This window comes from Acinonyx jubatus, chromosome D3 (genome assembly GCF_027475565.1).
Source record: "Acinonyx jubatus isolate Ajub_Pintada_27869175 chromosome D3, VMU_Ajub_asm_v1.0, whole genome shotgun sequence".
NCBI classification, from domain to species: domain Eukaryota; kingdom Metazoa; phylum Chordata; class Mammalia; order Carnivora; family Felidae; genus Acinonyx; species Acinonyx jubatus.
This window is the reverse complement of record NC_069392.1, coordinates 9,260,893-9,278,987: the sequence shown is the minus strand read 5'-3', so window position 1 is coordinate 9,278,987 and position 18,095 is coordinate 9,260,893.

Sequence of the window (18,095 nt, the reverse complement as noted above, 5' to 3'; positions counted from 1 at the left end):
AACAGATGTAGCTTTTAAAGTTAAAAATTTTAGGGGCTTCTGGGTGGCTCAGTTGAGCATCGGACTCAATTTCGGCTCAGGTCATGATCCCAGGGTCATGGTGTGGGATCGAGCCCGCATCGGGCTTCATGCTGTGCGTGGAGCCTGCTTGGGATTCTCTCTCTCCCTCTCTTTTTCTCAAATTAAAAAATAAAAAAACCAAAAAAAAAAAACCCATATATGTATGGGTTATATATATATATATACGTATATATATATAAATACGTACGTATATATATATATATATGTATATATATACGTATATATATATATATATATATAACCCATTATGTATATATATACGTATATATATATATATATATATATATATAACCCATATATATATGGGGGTTTTTTTTGTTTTTTTTATTTTATATATTTTATATACGTATGTACGTATTTTATATATACGTACGTATATATATATATATATATATGAAGTTAAAAGAGTGAAGTGAAGTGAAAAGGAAAAGTGTGAAGTAGTAATAGGAAGAAAAGCCTTTCCTTTCAGGAACCCTCCCCCCCACCCCCCACCATTTTGTCCTGGAGCCAAAGCCAAGTGTCTCATCCTGTGTAACATGAAGTTCATTTTCACCCCCAAGCACTTCGCTTTAGTCACCCTGGAGCAAACAAAAAATATTTTTGCATTGGTGCATTAGGAGACCTCAGGGAAGTTACATAAAGCTTCTTTTATTTTTTACCTTTTATTTTTGGGGAGGGGTTGTGGCCTCTTTATCCCGATTAATGTTATAATCAACCCTTTCATGCCTTGTTTTCATCACTTAAAGGTAATAGTAACCATTTACCGCTTACTGGTAACCCTTTTTACCCGGCCTCCCCGGGACTCGCGCCCTCCCCGGAATGCTCAGGCACTTAACAATATGAGGTTCTGTTAGACATTCATTTTGAAAGCTGTACTCCCAGAAGCCAAAACTACCTCAGCAGCATGTTAGCTCATATGCTTTTCACCAACATTGAGCAGTCTCTTATTATAATTCTGGAAGCTTAGGTGAGCACGAAAGGGGCGCCGCAATTGGTTCTTAATCTGGATTTTGCATTCTCAATGCATTAAAGAAGGCCAGGGAGAAATGAACAATCTGCTGTTTTGTACAAGATGATTGTGGTCTTTGGGGCCTAATGTTGAATTGCTTCGGGTCAGAAACTTCTCATTGGAATCATCTGGAAAATGTGGTTTTGGTACTTGGCACGGAGCTGCGCTGGTGCAGATAACATTTGTTACTCCAAGGCTAATTACCACGCGCACTAAGTGAACTAAAGCAGCTTTGCTTCTTTTCAGACCGGGTTCTAAATCCCCTGGCCCCAAACTCCTTTTAGATCCAGCCTCAAAATAAATGCAGAGATGTTTGACCTGGCCTCTGTGGAGATGTCTTTTGCCATCTTTGGTCTGGAAGGAGCAGTAGATCCCAGACCAAATCTCCCTGTACGTCTGTTTCCTCATTTAAAAAGGAATGGTGTTGGGGGGGCCTGGGTGGCTCAGTTGGTTGAGCGTCTGACTCTTGATCTCAGCTCAGGTCTTGCTCTCTCGGGGTGGTAAGTTCAAGCCCCACGTGCGCTGGGCATGAAACCTATTTAAAAAAAAAAAAAAGTGCACTGAGACTTCCTTCAGCCCTCTCAATTCCTGATTGTAAATTCTCAATCCCTTGGTTATGGCCCAATGGGCCAAGAGTCCAGACCTTCCCTAGAGGCCTGGGGGCAGTTGAGCGCCATTAAGACAATGTGTCTCCCTCCACCACTTGAGAAACTTGCCTGTATCACTTTACATCATTAATATAATGGTTAGCATCAAAAGACTTTGGTACTAACTGGAAAGAAGGAACTCAAACTAATTTCTGGGGCAAAAGAACAAGATCACAGATCTAGAAGTGAAGAAGAGTCCATGGAAAATTTTAGGAGGAAGAGGAGAACTGATCTGGAAACACTCCAGCAGGAGAGCAAACAAATTGTGACTTATCACACACAGCCAGAGGGTCCTCCAGCAGCATCTTCCAGGAACTATCTTTCGTGAAAGACTGAGCCTTAGCCGTGGCCATGCCCACTCACACATTCTAACTGATTAGTTTGTGCTCACACGGAAACTATGAGCCCAAAACCGTCTGCAGAAGAGACAGCAATAGAAGAGCCACGTCACACAACTTTCCCACCTCCTGGCCCCACCTGTCCTTCGGGGGGGGGGGGGGGGAAACAACCTCAAATCCTCTTTGCAAAATGCATGCCTCAGGAAAACAGCTTTGTTGCATTTGTTTCCATGCTGCAGAAAATCAACACTAACTGGCTTTGATCCCAAACAGGGCCAACTGCAGAACACAGAGATTGTGCAGCCAGGAACTCAGAGGCCTCCTCCATCTACCCTCCCCCGCCCAGCACATTCGACTTCAATTATGTGGGAACATGCCTGGGCGGGGGGGGGGGGGGGGGGCTGCTGCCAGAACTCTCCTGGCCCCGACGGAGGAGGCCCTGTGCTGTGGCCCAGAATCTTTCCTAAAAGTCCATACAGGATCTCTCGGTTGCTGCCAATCGCACACTCTCCCTTTGGCGAGATTCCTAGCTCTGTTTGGCCAGAGCAACGCTAAAGCTCTCTTCCCTTACTTTCTTCCTATACGCTGGGTTCTCCGTTCCCTGCGGCCCCCGTTCCCCTCACACTTATAAATAAGAATGTCCCACTGCTTTTCAGAACCAGAATAATCCCGAGAAAGATAACTTACACTGAGCCCTGCCTCTCTTCTCTTGGAGCCCTCAGGAGACGGCTTTTTGGTGAACTCTTAAAAACAGTTTTCTTTTCACCTGCTGAGATAACATTCTTGTGAGAAGGGAGGTAATTGACGCTAAGAACCCTGATTGTGTTACTGTTGGCTTGTGTGAGCCCAAGGGGACTTGGAAAAACCTAGAAGAACATCCCCGGGAGAAACCTCTTTTCCAGCACCAAAGAGGCAATCCAGAGGGGCAGACCCAGAATCCCTGTTTTCTTTGGTAGGACCCAAAGCTGATAGAGAATTAGAAGTGCAGAATTAGAGACTTCTCCTGCACTTGCTGAGCATTAGAGGTGGAAGCAAGCTCTGCCCTTGATTCCAAGGGCTAGTTCAATTCCTGCTGACCACAGTTGCTGTGCTGAGTACTTTGCACGTACTATTCCATTCAGTCCTCGAGGCCAGCCTGGTGAGGTAGGTGCAGTTACCCCATTGTACAAATCAAGAAACCGAGGCCCAGTAGGAGACAGTTCAGGACTGGCCAGCGTTGGCTGAGGTTGTGTAGCTGACCCCTGAAGAGGGCAGTGCTCAATCCCAGCATCGCCTGAGTCCAAAATCTGGGCTCCTCACCTACTCTGCTCTACTGCCCCCCTCTAACTCTGGAACTTGGGGACAGAACCTGTGTTGTGGTTGCTTTGGGAAAGGAGCCGAGTACCGAGTGGAGACCATGTTGGTGTGAGTGAAACAGTCCAGTACGCCCACCCTCTGCAAGCCTCCCCCTCTCCTCCTGGAACTTTCTAACTTCTCCCTGTCTCCTCTCCCACTTCAGCGGGGCCTGAGCCAGAGCTGATAAAGAAGGAGGAAGAAAACCACGCCAGTGGTTTTCCCCCTCCACCCAAGGGCTGGCTTTGGGAAATCACTTCATTCCGACTGCCTGTTGTGGCCCCTTCACTCTGGGGAGGCTTGGGGCCCAGTCCACACAAACCATTTACGCTGACGTCTCAGTTCTTTTATATGGAGCTTCATGGAAGCCAGGGTGCTTCCCCAGCTGGAAAAGTTGCTTCTGGAACAAAACTATCTAGACTCTAAGGAGTCCCTTCTTTGAGAATGTAGACTCAGTTACTGCCCCCAGAGGCACAGTCAAACAGGAATAAACAGGCTAACCGGAAACTTTAGATTCTGCAGGGATCAGCTTAACTTGTGGCTTCAGTTTGTTACAGAATAAACAGAGGAAAGAGAAAGCCTAGAACAAAATTTTTATAAACTACAGGGGTATGTTACAAAGCGGTGTTAATTTCGCAGGTATAGACTGGTCTGTATGTGTCCACGTGTGGAGGTCTTCCCAGAACTTTTTCTGTCTTCTTCTTCTTTTTTATTAATGTTACAGCAAGTCAGGGGCACCTGTGTGGCTCAGCCGATTAAGCATCGTGATCTCATGGTTCGTGAGTTCGAGCTCCGTGTCAGGCTCTCTGCTTGTCAGCGTGGAGCCTGCTTTGGATCCTCTGTCCCCTTCTCTCTCTTGGCCCCTCCCCCCCCCCAAAAAATATTAAAAAAAAAAAAAAAATAACCAAATATAATTTAGAATCTAGATTCAATACCTGTTATCCTATTTACAATTATATATTTTAAATTCTATAAGACAATTGCAAGAGCATTATATTTTAAGATAGACACATGTATTATTTATATGGTTTTTATTTTTGAGGTGTAATTAGCATATAATAGAATGCAGCTCTCAAGCGTTCAGTTGGATGAGTTTTGACAGTTGTCCACATCCGTGTAATCACCATTCAAACCAAGATGTAGAGCATTTCTATCTCCCCCCCAAAATAGGATGTTTTATTTATTTTTTTATTTTTTAAGTTTATTTATTTATTTTGAGAGAGAGAGCACAAGTGGGGGAGGGGCAGAGAAATGAGAGAGAGAGAGAGAGAGAGAGAGAGGGAGAATCCCAAGCAGGCTCCATACTGACAGCACGGAGCTAGACATGGGGCTCAAATTCACTAACTGTGAGATCATGACCTGAGCCCAAATCAAGAGTCAAATGCTTAACCAACTGAGCCACCCAGGTGCCCCAGGATGTTTTATTTTTATTTTTATTATTTTTTTAATGTTTATTTATTTTTGAGAGAGAGAGAGAGAGACAGAGCATGAGCATGAGCATGGGAAGGGCAGAGACAGCGGTAGACATAGAATCCGAAGCAGGCTCCAGGCTCTGAGCTGTCAGCACAGAGCCCGATGCGGGGCTTGAACCCACAAACTGCGAGATCATGACCTGAGCTGAAGTCAGATGCTCAACTGACGGAGCCACCTAGGTGCCCCAGATGTTTTATTTTTAAAGCAGAAAAATATAGAGAGGAAAATTAAAAGTATTCTTATCAACAGAGGAAACCATGAACACTGAACTCTTTGAGTTGTTTCTTCTGGTGTTTCCCATGCGTATTGTTTCTCTAGGTTTATTTGTTCTCTCGGTAATTACGTGAGGGCCTACTAAGTGCCAGACACAATCAGGATTCGAGGGATATAGCAGCAAATACAACAGTCCCAGTCATTGCTGCCCTAAAAACAAATGAAACTGTATGGGATTTCAGATAACCGTAAGTGCTAGGAAGAAATAGTGTAAGGGGATGGGAGGGAAGGGCTACTGTAGGTAGGGATAGTCACAGAGGCTTCATGGTTGATGCTGTACAAAAAAAATGCTTGATTCAGACTTGCCTCCAGAACTATGAGGGAATCAACTTCTATTGTCCTAAGCCCCCCAGTTTGTGGCTCTTTGTTACCCTAGGAAACTGACACACGGGTCTGACAGCTGCTCTCTCCTCCCTGGCCATTTCCCATTCCGGCAGTCCACCTGACTACTTACCATGTCCTCGCTAAGGCTTTTCTCATCCCCAGGAGTAGCCTGGCTCCCCCAGGCCATGGGTTCTCTACACATCAGTAATCATGAGTCATCCCTGCTCATCTCCCCCAGCCCTCAGGAGAGGGATTCTCAGGGCTGGGTCCCGGCCTTTCTCTTCCTTCTCCTCTCTCTAGGTGACCTCACCAATTCCTGTGGTTTGAAAGACCATCTTGATGCAGTGAGATCCCCAGATTTCTATCTCTGGCATGGATCCTGCTCTGAGCTCCAGACTCACAGCCCCATCGGCTTGCTCAATGTTTCTGTTGGGATGTTGCATACACACATACCTTCTTGCGTTTGAAAGGAATGCTTCCATTCTCCCCCACAAATCTAGCTCTACCCCCAGCTCTGGTCTTTTGTCTTGGAGTAAGAACCATCCTCAGCGATCCAGTAACTCGAGCCGGAAATCGCCCTTGATTCCTCCCTCTCTCCCCTCCCCAGCCATCCACAGATCCCCCAGATGTCTGCAGAACAAACTCTGTCCAAGCCACCATCTTCTCTCACCTGGACAATGCAGTGGCTTCCTTGCTGGTCTTTCCACTGTTACTCCTGCCCCCTTCCAAAGCATCTGTGACACAGCATTGCCTCCCCGCCCCCACTTAGGACGTTTATAAAACCCACGCGTGGTTTTCCTGGATCTTAGAATAAGATCTTGCGTGATCTGGCCCTGACCTGCCTTTCTAGTCTCATCTCACAGTACTCTCCCTCCCTGTCACTACTTCCCAGCTCCATTGAGACCTACACAGGGTATATATTCATAAGCTAACACAGCCGTAACAAAGGGCCACAAGCTCAAAGGCTTAGACAACAGAAATGTATTGTCTTGCGGTCTGGAGGCTAAAAGTCCAAGACCGAGGTGACTACAGGGGTGGTTCCTTCTGAGACCCTGCAGGAAGGATGTGCTCAAGGCCTCTCACTGCAAGCAGAGATCTGGCAAGTATTTTCCCCTGCCCCCTGCCACCTGGACAGGCAGTGCAGTGCAGAAATTTGTGCCCGGGCCTGGGTTCAAACCCCAGCTCTGCCACTGCCTGGCTGTGTGATCCAGGGAAAGTTATGTGACATCTCTGAGCAGTGACTTCATCTCCAAAATGGAGACAGTAGTAGCACGTGCCCCTCAGAAGATTTGTGGGAGGATTAAAGGACCTGGTGCTTAGTTCGGCTCAATGGGCACAAGTAGTGGTCTCTGTGTTAGCGTTTTCCCTGCTCTCGCTCTCCCCCAGCCTGTGTTAGTGGTCCCTGTCCTGCTTCCTGGTGGTCCCTGTGCTTATCTCTGTCACTGTCCCCTGGCTAGACGATATGCATTTTGAAGGTGGGGGCCATTTTCCTTAATCCGCACAAGGCCTAGCCCAGAGGAGCCCCTCAACACTGGACTGTCAGAATGAATGAATGAATGAATGCACAAAGGTCAGGCAGAGTAAAACCAAGCACGCTTTGCATGATCGAAGGCAGGCAAGGGGCAACTTCACCTGTAAAATGCCAGCACCTAGCACCTCCCCTAGAACGTACAGGGCTTTAATAAACACCTGCTGAGTGAATTGGGAAGGGCAACAGGAAGAGCGCACAAAATGTCTGAGGGGTTTGGGAGAGGGCAGGGTGATTGTGACTGCGCACGTCAGCGATGGCTTTAGGGACAAGATGGCAATTGAGATGGACCTTGGAAGGACAGAGTGGACTGGCCTCTCCTGTGGCCTGTATCTTTGGAGCGCTAAAGCAAGTCTGGAGAAAACTGCCTTGAGCACATTCCGCCAGAGTTAGAGGAATGTATCTGTGAGACGCCTTCAGCTACAAGTAACAGAATCCCAACTGAACGTGGCTCACACCATGAGGGCTGTATCTCCCGCAGTGAGAATGGAGGTAGGCCAAGTCCTGGATTGGCTAAATGAGTGGCTTAACAACCTCACCAAAGACCTGATCCAGAAGCCCTCCAAGAGACTTGCTCTCACGTTCCACGAGGCCAACCACGGTTCAGTTCCCAAGACCAGGGGTGGGCCTCACCACCCTGGAAGCTCAAAGAGGGTGAGCATGTGCACAATTGCGCTGCTCTCTTAGCAAATGGAAGAATCATAATTGGCTGTAGCCAATCATAGGAATCTTATTCTGCTATGCAAGAGGTCAGGGTCAGGGATGGTGACTAGATTATGACTAGATTATGGTCAATGAGATGGAGAGGGACGTGTGCTGGGGATTTCTGGAAAGAGTTTACCCCCTGAAATAAAAAAAAAGGTGAAAATGAGAAAGTTCCTCTTCTCCTGCCTCCTTCCTTTCTTCTTTTCTTCCTTCTCAGAAGGCCACTGTGTGAGGCTGTCACAGCTGCCATTCTCTGATCCAGAGGAACAACGTTATAGGCATGCTGCGAATGGAAGAGCAGAAAGAGAGAAAGAACCTGGTTCTTGATGACATGGTTGAACCACCAAGCCAACACTGGACTTGCTTACCTCCAGACAGCTAATTCTTGCAACAAATAAGCCTTTATCACTTAAGTCCCATTCGTAGGGACTTACAGCATTCCTGATTGATAGTCTCTAACTCTGTCTAACCTTACTGCCCTCTATACACTTCACATTCCTTCTTTGCTGGTAATAAGTGAATGTGGGGCTGCTGGTGGCCATCTCTTTTGCGGTGTGGAAGGAGACCACTCGAACATAAAATCGACACAGCACAAAGAACGGGGGAGAAATGGAGAGGGACCAATCCCTGATGTCTCTGTCTGAGGGCCCCTGGATCCAGCTGTGCCAGAAATGAGCCCTAGTCTTAGACCTTGCAGCTACATAAGCCAGTAAATTCCATCCTCCCTACCCTGCACCTTTGTCTTTCTTAATCCAGTTCTCCCGATTTTCTGCCATTGAAAGAGGCCAGTGTTATCCCTTCAGTGTCTTCCCTCACATCGCATATCATCCCAAAGTATTTGTCAAGGAGATGAATTCACTACTTTACCTTCTGTTTCCTGCACACCGGACTTGGAAGCTACCCACCCACACTACAGTCATATAGCTAGGTCTCTACACAGTGCAAAGAATTAGACCACGAAGCCTTACAAGTTACAGCCTGTATTTGTCGAGATTCATTCAGGCACAAGTCAAATATCCAACCCCAACTGACAGAAGCAAAAAAAAAAAAAAAAAAAAAGGTGGGGGGGGGTGCATTGCTTAGCTCTTGTCAAGGGAAGTCCAAGGGTGGGGCTGGCCTTGGGGACTGGGGTCACACATCGGCCCAGCTCACTAACCACCCAGAGCTCAGTTTTCCTCCAAGTTGACCTCACTCTCCTGTCTGTATGCAGGCTTCCCCAAGGTGGAGGCTGATGAGGAGGGCAGGACCTCCCCCTGGCTCACCAGCACCTTCTCTCTCCAGCTTCCATGTAGAATCCCATGACTTCATTTTCTTTAGCCCAGTCTGGGCAACATGCCCCCGTCTGGGACAACCACTCTGACTCTGACCGGATATACCTATGCCATGGGCCCCAGCTCTGTGGGCTTTAAGGCAATGTGACCGTGACCACCTTGTGTGGGAAGATAAAACTCCCCAAAGGAAGGAAGGGAGCTGTTATGCACACGAGGGGGGCTCAGGAATGCAGGGCCTGGTGGATGGAACTACTGACATCTATCATAAAGCCTTCCCACTACAAACCGGGACTTCAAGAATCTTAGTGAATTTCACTAACTGCTTTTGGACTCACGAAATGCCTTTTTGCACCTGTTAAGTGCCATGAGCTATGCGTTAGGAGCTGGGGCAATAAAGACAATCAAGCAGAAGTCCCTACTCCTACGGACTTCACTGTTGAGTAAGTGATCAGATGTGTAAACCAGATATTGTTTGTATGTCATAAGTTGCTATGCTCTGGGAACATGAGAAAGAGTGCACTTCATTCTTCCGGTAGTGGTGATTAAGGAAAGCTACAAAAGAGAAGTGCCATTTGAGCTAAGCCTAGAAATTAAAGTACGGAGATGGGCAGGTGGAAAGGGGTGGGCCAGTCATTCAGCAGAGGAAAGAGCAAGAGCAAAGGAGCAGAGGGGAGGAAGTGGCTGGTGGGTCCTGAGAGCGTCAGGGGAGTCCCAGCTGGCTAAAGTGGGGGTGTCACATGTTTGGGTACAGTGGTGGGCCCTCAAAGATATCCACATCCTGATCCCCTGAACTTGTGTGCATTACTTTATATGGCAGAAGGGACAGTGCAGATGATCTTAAGATGGGGAGGTTATCCTGAATTACCCAGCTGAGGCCTAAATGCAACCCCAAAAATCCTTATCAGTGGGCGGCAGAGACCAGAGTGGGTAGGAGGTGGTGTGGCAATAAAAACAGAGGGAGAAAAGGCAATGTGGGGCCACAAGCCAAGGAATGTGAACAGCATAGAGAAGAAAAGACGAGGAACAGAGTCTCCCCGAGAGCCTCCAGAAGAAACCAGGCAGGCTAACACCTTGAAGTTAGTTAGCCCCATAAGACTCGTTGTGAACTTCTGGCCTCTGTAACTGTAAGATGATAAATGTGTGTGGTTTCAATCTGCTAAATTTGCGGCAACTTGTTAAAGAAGCAATGCAGTAGGAAACGGATACAGGTAGGGTGGTTGATGGAAAGAGAACAGGTTATGAGGGCCTTGTCTATCACTAAGAAATTTAGATGTCATCGCCTACAGGACCGGGAAACGAGAGACTCATAAGGGCAGCAGGATTAGGTGGGTGTCTTAGAAAACTCCGCTGTGGTCATAAGAAGGACAGGTGGGGTGGGGCAGGTGGGGAGCAGAGACTGGAGGCCAGGGAGGCTTTTTAGAAGCTCAGGTGAGAGACAACGGCTCTGTGTTAGGCCAGTGGGGACGGAAAGGTGGAAAGAGATAAGGACGTTGTTTCCAGGTCCCAAAGGCCAGATCAGTGAGCATGAGGTGGGGAGGGAGACAGCATGGTGGTGCGTGCACCCACGTGGTGGTGCACAGCTACGTGCACGATGCTCTTAAGAGCTGAGGAACAGCATTGCAGAGGGAGAGGAAAGAGTTCCATTTAACTGTAATCAATAGAACGTTCATGCCCATCACCGTGCCCAGGGCAGGGGCTTCTTTCCCATTTCGGTTCTGCTTCACCTCTCTGCCTGATACCAAACCACTAACCACATGCCAAGCCGTGTGCCAAGCACTTGACAAGTATTACCAAAAAACATCCTCAGCCAACCCTACAAAGTAGGTACTGTCACCATTTCCATTTCATAGATAAGGAAACCGGGACACAGAAAAGTGAAAGAACTTGCCCGTGGCTACCTGGCTAGCAAAGAGTAGAACTGGCTTTCAACCCCAGACAGTCGGAAGTTGGGAGGGAACTTAGGCTGGCCAGGAAGGGGAGGGGTAATGAATGTCATCTGGGACACACATGAGTCTAAAGGTTCTTTCTGCAGGATGTTGAGGTGGAAATGGACAGTAGGCAGCTGGCAAGACAGGTCTGGAGCTGACAACAGGACAGCTCCGGGGATTCATTGTCATATGGGCATGGCCAAGACTCTGGATATAGCGAAGAATGTCTAAGACGGTATAGATGTAAGACGACACGAAGGCTTAAGACATAGCTTGGAGGACAGTGACAAATGGGGCAGGAGTGAAAGAGACCGAGAAAGAGCTGCCTGAAAGGTCAGGGGAGGGGCCCGTTGGTAGGATGTCCGGAAACCTGTCTTATTGTGGGAGTGGGGAACCACGGTCAGCGGTTTAGCATGGGGCCAAGAGGCCAAGCAGGGCAGCTTGGAAGAAAGGCCACTGCACTGGGCATTGGAGCATCGGTGACCACTGCCAGAGCACTTTGGGTGGACTGGTGGGGCTGGAAGCCTTGTTATCCAGGACTGAGGAGGGCACAAAAAGTCAGGAAGTGGAGTGGCCATTGTGGACTAGAAGTTTGGTGGCAAAAGGAAGGGGAGTAATCGGCAAAAAGCTTGAGGGAGTTGCAAGATGTCATGTTTCATTTCCAGGTTGGGGGACACTTGGACATGTTTACAGGAGGCAGTAAAAGACATTGACAGGTGGAAGTCTGTTGCTTTCACTCTCTGCTCCCAAGTGCAAGTTTTCCCTTGGGGAACTGTCTCCCATTTCTTGGGCCGTCGCCTGTCCCTACTCTGGAAGTAGTCATGTGACTCAGGCCTGGTCAACCAGCATGTTCTTAGCCCCTGGCCACAGTGATAGGTTAATAAAAGAACACGTGACAGTTTCCTGCCCAATGAGCATTGGCCATGGGAATTTTGCCGTAATCCTGTCTTCGGGGATTGCCAAGCTGCAGAATGAAAGCTTGGAGCTGTAGGGAGCATTTTGACTACCACGTAAGGAGGACCTGCCTGGGAATGTAGTCAACACGGATGATAACAGAGCTGAGAGATGGTGAGGGACTGGGTCCCCAAGCCTAATACATTCTTCAGCCAGTTTGTGCAAGGCTGTTGTGCCACTCGAAATGGAGACTCATGGGGAGGGGTGGGTATGATTTTTATTGGACAAGGATGACATCTGTTCTTCTCAGTCTCACTCACAAGCTCACCTGGCTGGCCTCAGTTCCTCCCTGGCTGTTATAGGAGACTTTGGTTCTTGCTACACGGGGGTCTCCATAAACTGCCTGAGTGTCCTCATGACACGGTAGCTGGCTTCTGCCTGAGTCAGTTGTCTGAGGAAGAGAAAGCAAAAGCGCCAGCCCAAGATGAAAGCCAAAAGCTTTTCAATAACCTCATTCTGGAAGTGACATACCATTGCTTCCACCATATTGTGTGTTTGAAGCTAGTCACTAAGTCCATCGCAGTCACAAGGGGACTAGAGTTAAGCTTCATTTCTTCCTCTTCTCTTTCTCCTCCTCCTCCTCCTTCTTCTTTTTCAATTTTAAGTAAACTCTATGCCACACATGGGGCTTGAACTCATGACCTCGAGATCAAGGGTGGCATGCTCTCCCTACTGAGCCAGCCAGGCACCCCGGGCTTCACTTCTCAAAGGGAGGCCTATCAGAGGATTTGTGGGGCATAGTTTTTAAACTACCATCCCACCAAACGTCCCCCTAACATCTCATTCATGAGATTGGGGTCACATGGTGATACCTGAACCAGTCACTAGTAAGGGGAGTGGATTATTTTAAGGTTAGTCACTTCTGGGGCCGGGCTCAGCTTCCTTGAGGCTCAGGGCTGCTTGGGGGAAGGGAGATGCCTCAACAGAATCGGTATTCTGGGAGAAAGGGAAGAATGGGCGCCAGTGTGGCACCAGCAGTAGGGGGTTACTCAGCGGTGAGTAACTGGGAAGGCAGGGAAGAGGTTTCAAAGGAAGAGGAGCTACGTTTAATACTTAATTAAGTCCCAGATCCTTTAGTGGTATATATTTACCAAAAGAAGAGAAAGAATAAGATGAATGGAGTTTCCTTTCTGACTTGGAACCCTGTTTTGTCCCCTCTGCCCTAGAAATTTTGTAATTTGTGTTCTCTACAGAGACACAATAATCCTTTTTATCACTGAGTCTTTGCAAAAATGCTAACTATTTCATAATGAAAGTCAAGGTTGCGCTAATTAAAGGATCTAACATGAAGCCTAAACAGTTTTATTTTTAATTGAAGTGAAATTCATATACAATTAAAATTAACCATTTTAAAGTGAGCCATTCAGTGGCATTTAGTACATTTACGATGCTGTGCAACTATCACCTCTGTCTAGTCCCAACATGTTTACATACTCCCCGCCCCCCCAAAAGCAACACTGGACCCATTAGGAGTCACTCTCCATCCCCCCGTCCCCCCAGTCCCTGGCAACCACCAATCTACTTTCTGTCTCTATGGATTTACCTACTCTGGACATTTTATATAAATGGAATCATACAATATGTGACCTTTTGTGTCTGGCTTCTTTCACTTAGCATCATGGTTTTGAAGTTCATTCATGATGGTGTATATCAGAACCTCATTCCTTTTTTTTTTTTTTTTATAATTTGTTAATGTTTATTTATTTTTGAGAGAGAGCAAGGCGGTGGTGGGGGGTGGCAGAGAGAGAGGCAGGCACAGAATCCGAACTCTGAGCTGCCAGCACAGAGCCGGATGTGGGGCTTAAACTCACAGACTGTGAGATCATGACCTGAGCCGAAGTAAGATGCTTAACCGACTGAGCCACCCAGGTGCCCTCCCCCCAACCTTTTTTTTTTTTTTTTTTTTTTTTAGAGAGAGAGAGAGCAGGGAAAGGGCAGAGAGGAGAGAGGAAGAGAGAGAATCCCAAGCAGGCTCCACACTGTCAGGACAGTGCCCAATGCAGGGCTCAAACTCATGAACTGTGAGATCATGACCTGAGCCAAAACCAAGAGTCAGACACTTAGCTGACTGAGCCACCCAGGCACCCCAGAACCTCATTCTTTTTTACGACTGAATATTCCATTGTACGGTTATATATATATATATTTTTTTTTCTTGTTTGTTTGTTTATCCATTCACCCAGTTATAGACATATGGGATGCTCCCACTTTTTGGCTATCACAAATAGTGCTGTTATGAACATGCATGTACACATACTATTTTGAGTGTCTGTTTTCAATCTTGGAGGGGTATACACCTAGGAATGAAAATGCTGAGTCATATGGTGCTTCCATGTTTAACTCCTGATGAATGACAAACTGTTTTCTAAAACAGCTATATCATTTTACATTCTCACCAGCAATGTGTGAGGGTTTCAATTTCTTCATATCCTTGCCAACACTTGTTATTTTCCATTGTTTTCAGTGTGGCCACCCTAGTGGGTTTGAAATGGCAAAGGAGATTTTAGAGGTGCCCATTAATTACCTAATTATTTCAGATCAACAGGGTGAAAATCTTACATTTGATTTTTCTTAAAAAAAAGAAAGAGGGGTGCCTGGGTGGCTCAGCTGGTTGAGTGTCCAACTTCGGCTTAGGTCATGATCTCATGGTTCGTGGGTTCGAGCCCCGCATCAGGATCTGTGCTGACAGCTCAGAGCCTGGAACCTGCTTTGGATTCTGTGTCTCCCTCTCTCTCTCTCTGCTCCCCCCCCCCCCCCACGCTCTCTCTCTCTCTCTCTCTCTCAAAAATAAATAAACATTAAAAAATTTTTTAAAAAAAGAAAGAAAGAAAGAAAGAGAAAGAAAGAAAGAAATGGGGGTGCCTGGGTGGCTCAATCAGTTAAGCATCTGACTCTTGATCTCTGTTCAGGTCTTGATCTCAGGGTTGTCAGTTCAAGCCCTGCGTTGGGCTATATACTAGCTGTGAAGCCTACTTAAAAAAAGTAAATAAAATAAAATCAGTTTTAAAAAAAAAGAACATAAAAGCAAACTAAGCTTCTACTAGCCTTCATCTATTCTAATTAAGAATTGGCTTTTGAACAATTTGAGGGTGGAACTACCCTTGTAAATGCTCTTAGGAGATTAAATTCACTAAAATGTGCTTCAAAACCAGCCAAAGAAGAACAGTGGAAACTCACATTGACAACGTTGAGCCAGGCTCCTAAATAACTACCAGAAAAGTGGAAAGCATTGTGGTCTCCTTGTCACAACTGAGCAAAGCAGAAAAAAAGAAAACAGCCAGAAGCCAGTCTATGATATGTATTTGTATCCATTTAACCATGATCAGAAGAGTTTAATGGAAATGAGCCGTAAGAAATCAGATAGATCCAATATGTGTATTTATCTGCCTATCTATAAAATGTGGATACCTTTTTTAAATTTATTTTTTTAATTTACATCCAAGTTGGTTAGCATATGGTGCAACAATGATTTCAGGAGTAGATTCCTAAATGCCCCTGACCCATTTAGCCCATCCCCCCACCCACAGTCCTTCTAGCAACCCTCAGTTTGTTCTCTGTATTTAAGAGTCTCTTATGTTTTGTCCCCCTCCCTGTTTTTATGTTATTTTTGTTTCCCTTACCTTATGTTCATCTGTTTTATATCTTAAAGTCCTCATATGAGTGAAGTCATATGATGGATATCTTTCTTTTTAATGTTTATTTATTTTTGAGAGAGAGAGAGAGAGAGAGAGAGAGAGAGCACAAGCGGGGAAGGGACAAAGAGAGGGAGATACAGAATCCGAGCAGGCTCCAGGCTCTGAGCTGTCAGCACAGAGCCTGACACAGGACTCGAACTCACGAACCATGAGATCACGACCTGAGCAGAAGTCAGATGCTTAACTGATGGAGCCACCCAGGTGCCCCCAAAATATGGATCCCTTTGATATCTATCTACAGATATATCTGGATTCATTTATGTTGAATTTGCTGTGTTGTCTGTGTTTATATAGGCATAGATATAGATGTAGATATATAGATATAGATATAGATAGATGTACAAATACAATTGACCTTTGAACAACATGGGTTTGAACTAAGTGGGTCCACTTATATGTGGATTTTTTTTTCCAATAAATATAGCGTAGTCAATGTATTTTCTCTTCCTTATAATAACACTTTTCTCTAGCTTAATTTATTGTAAGAATACGGTATATAATACATATCGCCTACAAAATATGTGTTAACTAACTCTTTATGTTACTGTTAAGGCTTCCAGTGAACATTTGGCCATCAATAAAGTTTTTGAGGAGTCAAAAGTCATATGTGGATTTTCAGCCGGGGTTGGCACCCCAACCGCTGCATTGTTCAAGGGTCAACTGTATATCTCTTTTATCTTGTTATCCATTTCCGTGGTTGTCCAGGAGTGCATTTATTTAATTTATTTTTTATTTTTTAAATTTTTTAACATTTATTCATTTTTGAAAGGCAGAGAGCATGGACGGGGGAGGGGCAGAGAGAGAGGGAGACACAGAAACAGAAGCAGGCTCCAGGCTCCGAGCTGTCAGCACAGAGCCCGACGTGGGGCTCGAACTCATGGACCGTGAGATCACGACCTGAGCCGAAGTCAGATGCTTAACTGACTGAGCCACCCAGGGGCCCCTAATTTATTTTTTTTAAGTAATCTCTATGCCCAGCATCTATTACCTCTCTATGGTGCTCAGTCTCATGACCCCAAGATCAAGAGTCACATGCCCTACTGACTGATCCAGACAGGTGCCCCCCAGGAATGCATTTATAAAACACAACACATATAGGACACCTGGGTGGTTCAGTTAAGCATCTTGATTTCAGCTCAGGTCATGATCCCAGGGTTGTGGAATCAAGCCTTGCATCGGGCTGAGTGTGGAGCCTGCTTAAGATTCTCTCTCTTTCTGGGGCGCCTGGGTGGTTCAGTCGGTTAAGCATCTGACTTCAACTCAGGTCACGATCTTGCGGTCCGTGAGTGCGAGCCCCGCATCGGGCTCTGGGCTGATGGCTCAGAGCCTGGAGCCTGCTTTGGATTCTGTGTCTCCCTGTCTCTCTGTCCCTCCCCCATTCATTCTCTGTCTCAAAAATAAATAAATGTTAAAAAAAAAAAAAAAGATTCTCTCTCTTTCTTCCTCTGCCCCTCTCCCTTGCTACCTCTTTCTAAAATAAAATAAATAAAAATAAATAAATAACAAAACACATATGGGGCACCTGTTTGGCTCATTCGGAAGAGCATGTGACTCTTGATCTTAGGGTACTGTGAGTTCAAGCCTTGTGTTGGGTATGGAGATTAAATGAATAAATACAAACTTAAAAAAAAGTCACCAAATATATATCTAGTGGTGATAAGTGGTAGGAAGAAAAATAAAGCAGATTATGGGGGTACAGAGATGAGGTAAGGTGCTGTTGTACACAACAGGGTACTCAGGGAAGCCTTCTCTACTAAGAAGGATCCAAAATGAGCCCAAAGATCCAAATAAGGTGAAGGACTGAGCCATGTGTACACCTGTGGAAAGGGCATTCCAGGAAGAGGGAACAGCAAGTGCAAAGGCCCTGAGGTGAAGGTGGGGCTGTACTCGGCATGCTGGAAGACTATCAAGGAGGCAGAGTGTGTGGCCTGGGATGAGCAAGCAGAAGAGTGGAAGACTGAAGAGGTAGTGAAGGGCCAGATGCTTCGGACCTAGTAAGTCAAGGTAAGTGTGTAAGCGTTTATTCTGACGGGAAAGCCACATGAGTGTTTTTAGTAGGGGAGCTGCATGTTATGACTTGTGCTTTTAAAGGATGACTCTGGACGTCGTTTGGAAAATAGACTCAGTGGGGTAAGAGTGGAAGCAAGGAGACACATGGGGCCTGAGCAAGCACGGGAGAGAATGCAGCTGGGAGGAGGGTGTGAGTCCCCAGGTGGGAGAAAGGGGCACACCTGAGCGTGGAGTATTAGAGGCGGGCAGTGAGGAAAAGCCGGCGGAGGACGAGGACGCCTCTGCGCTCGTTGCTGTTGCTGTCTTATCTGAGCTCGGGAAGGCTGGAGGTAGACATTTCTGGGGTGCAGGCACCGGGGAGAGGGGGCCGAGCTAACCCGAGAAGTCCTGGGACCCGCTGCGGGAGAGGTCGGGACAGCAGCCTGCGGGTCACCAGGGCCCGGGCTGGGGGAGGGGGTGTCTGCCCAGAATTGGGGTGCGCTGGGCTGGATGAGCCCGTGTGGGAGTTTAGAGGGCTGAAAGAAGGC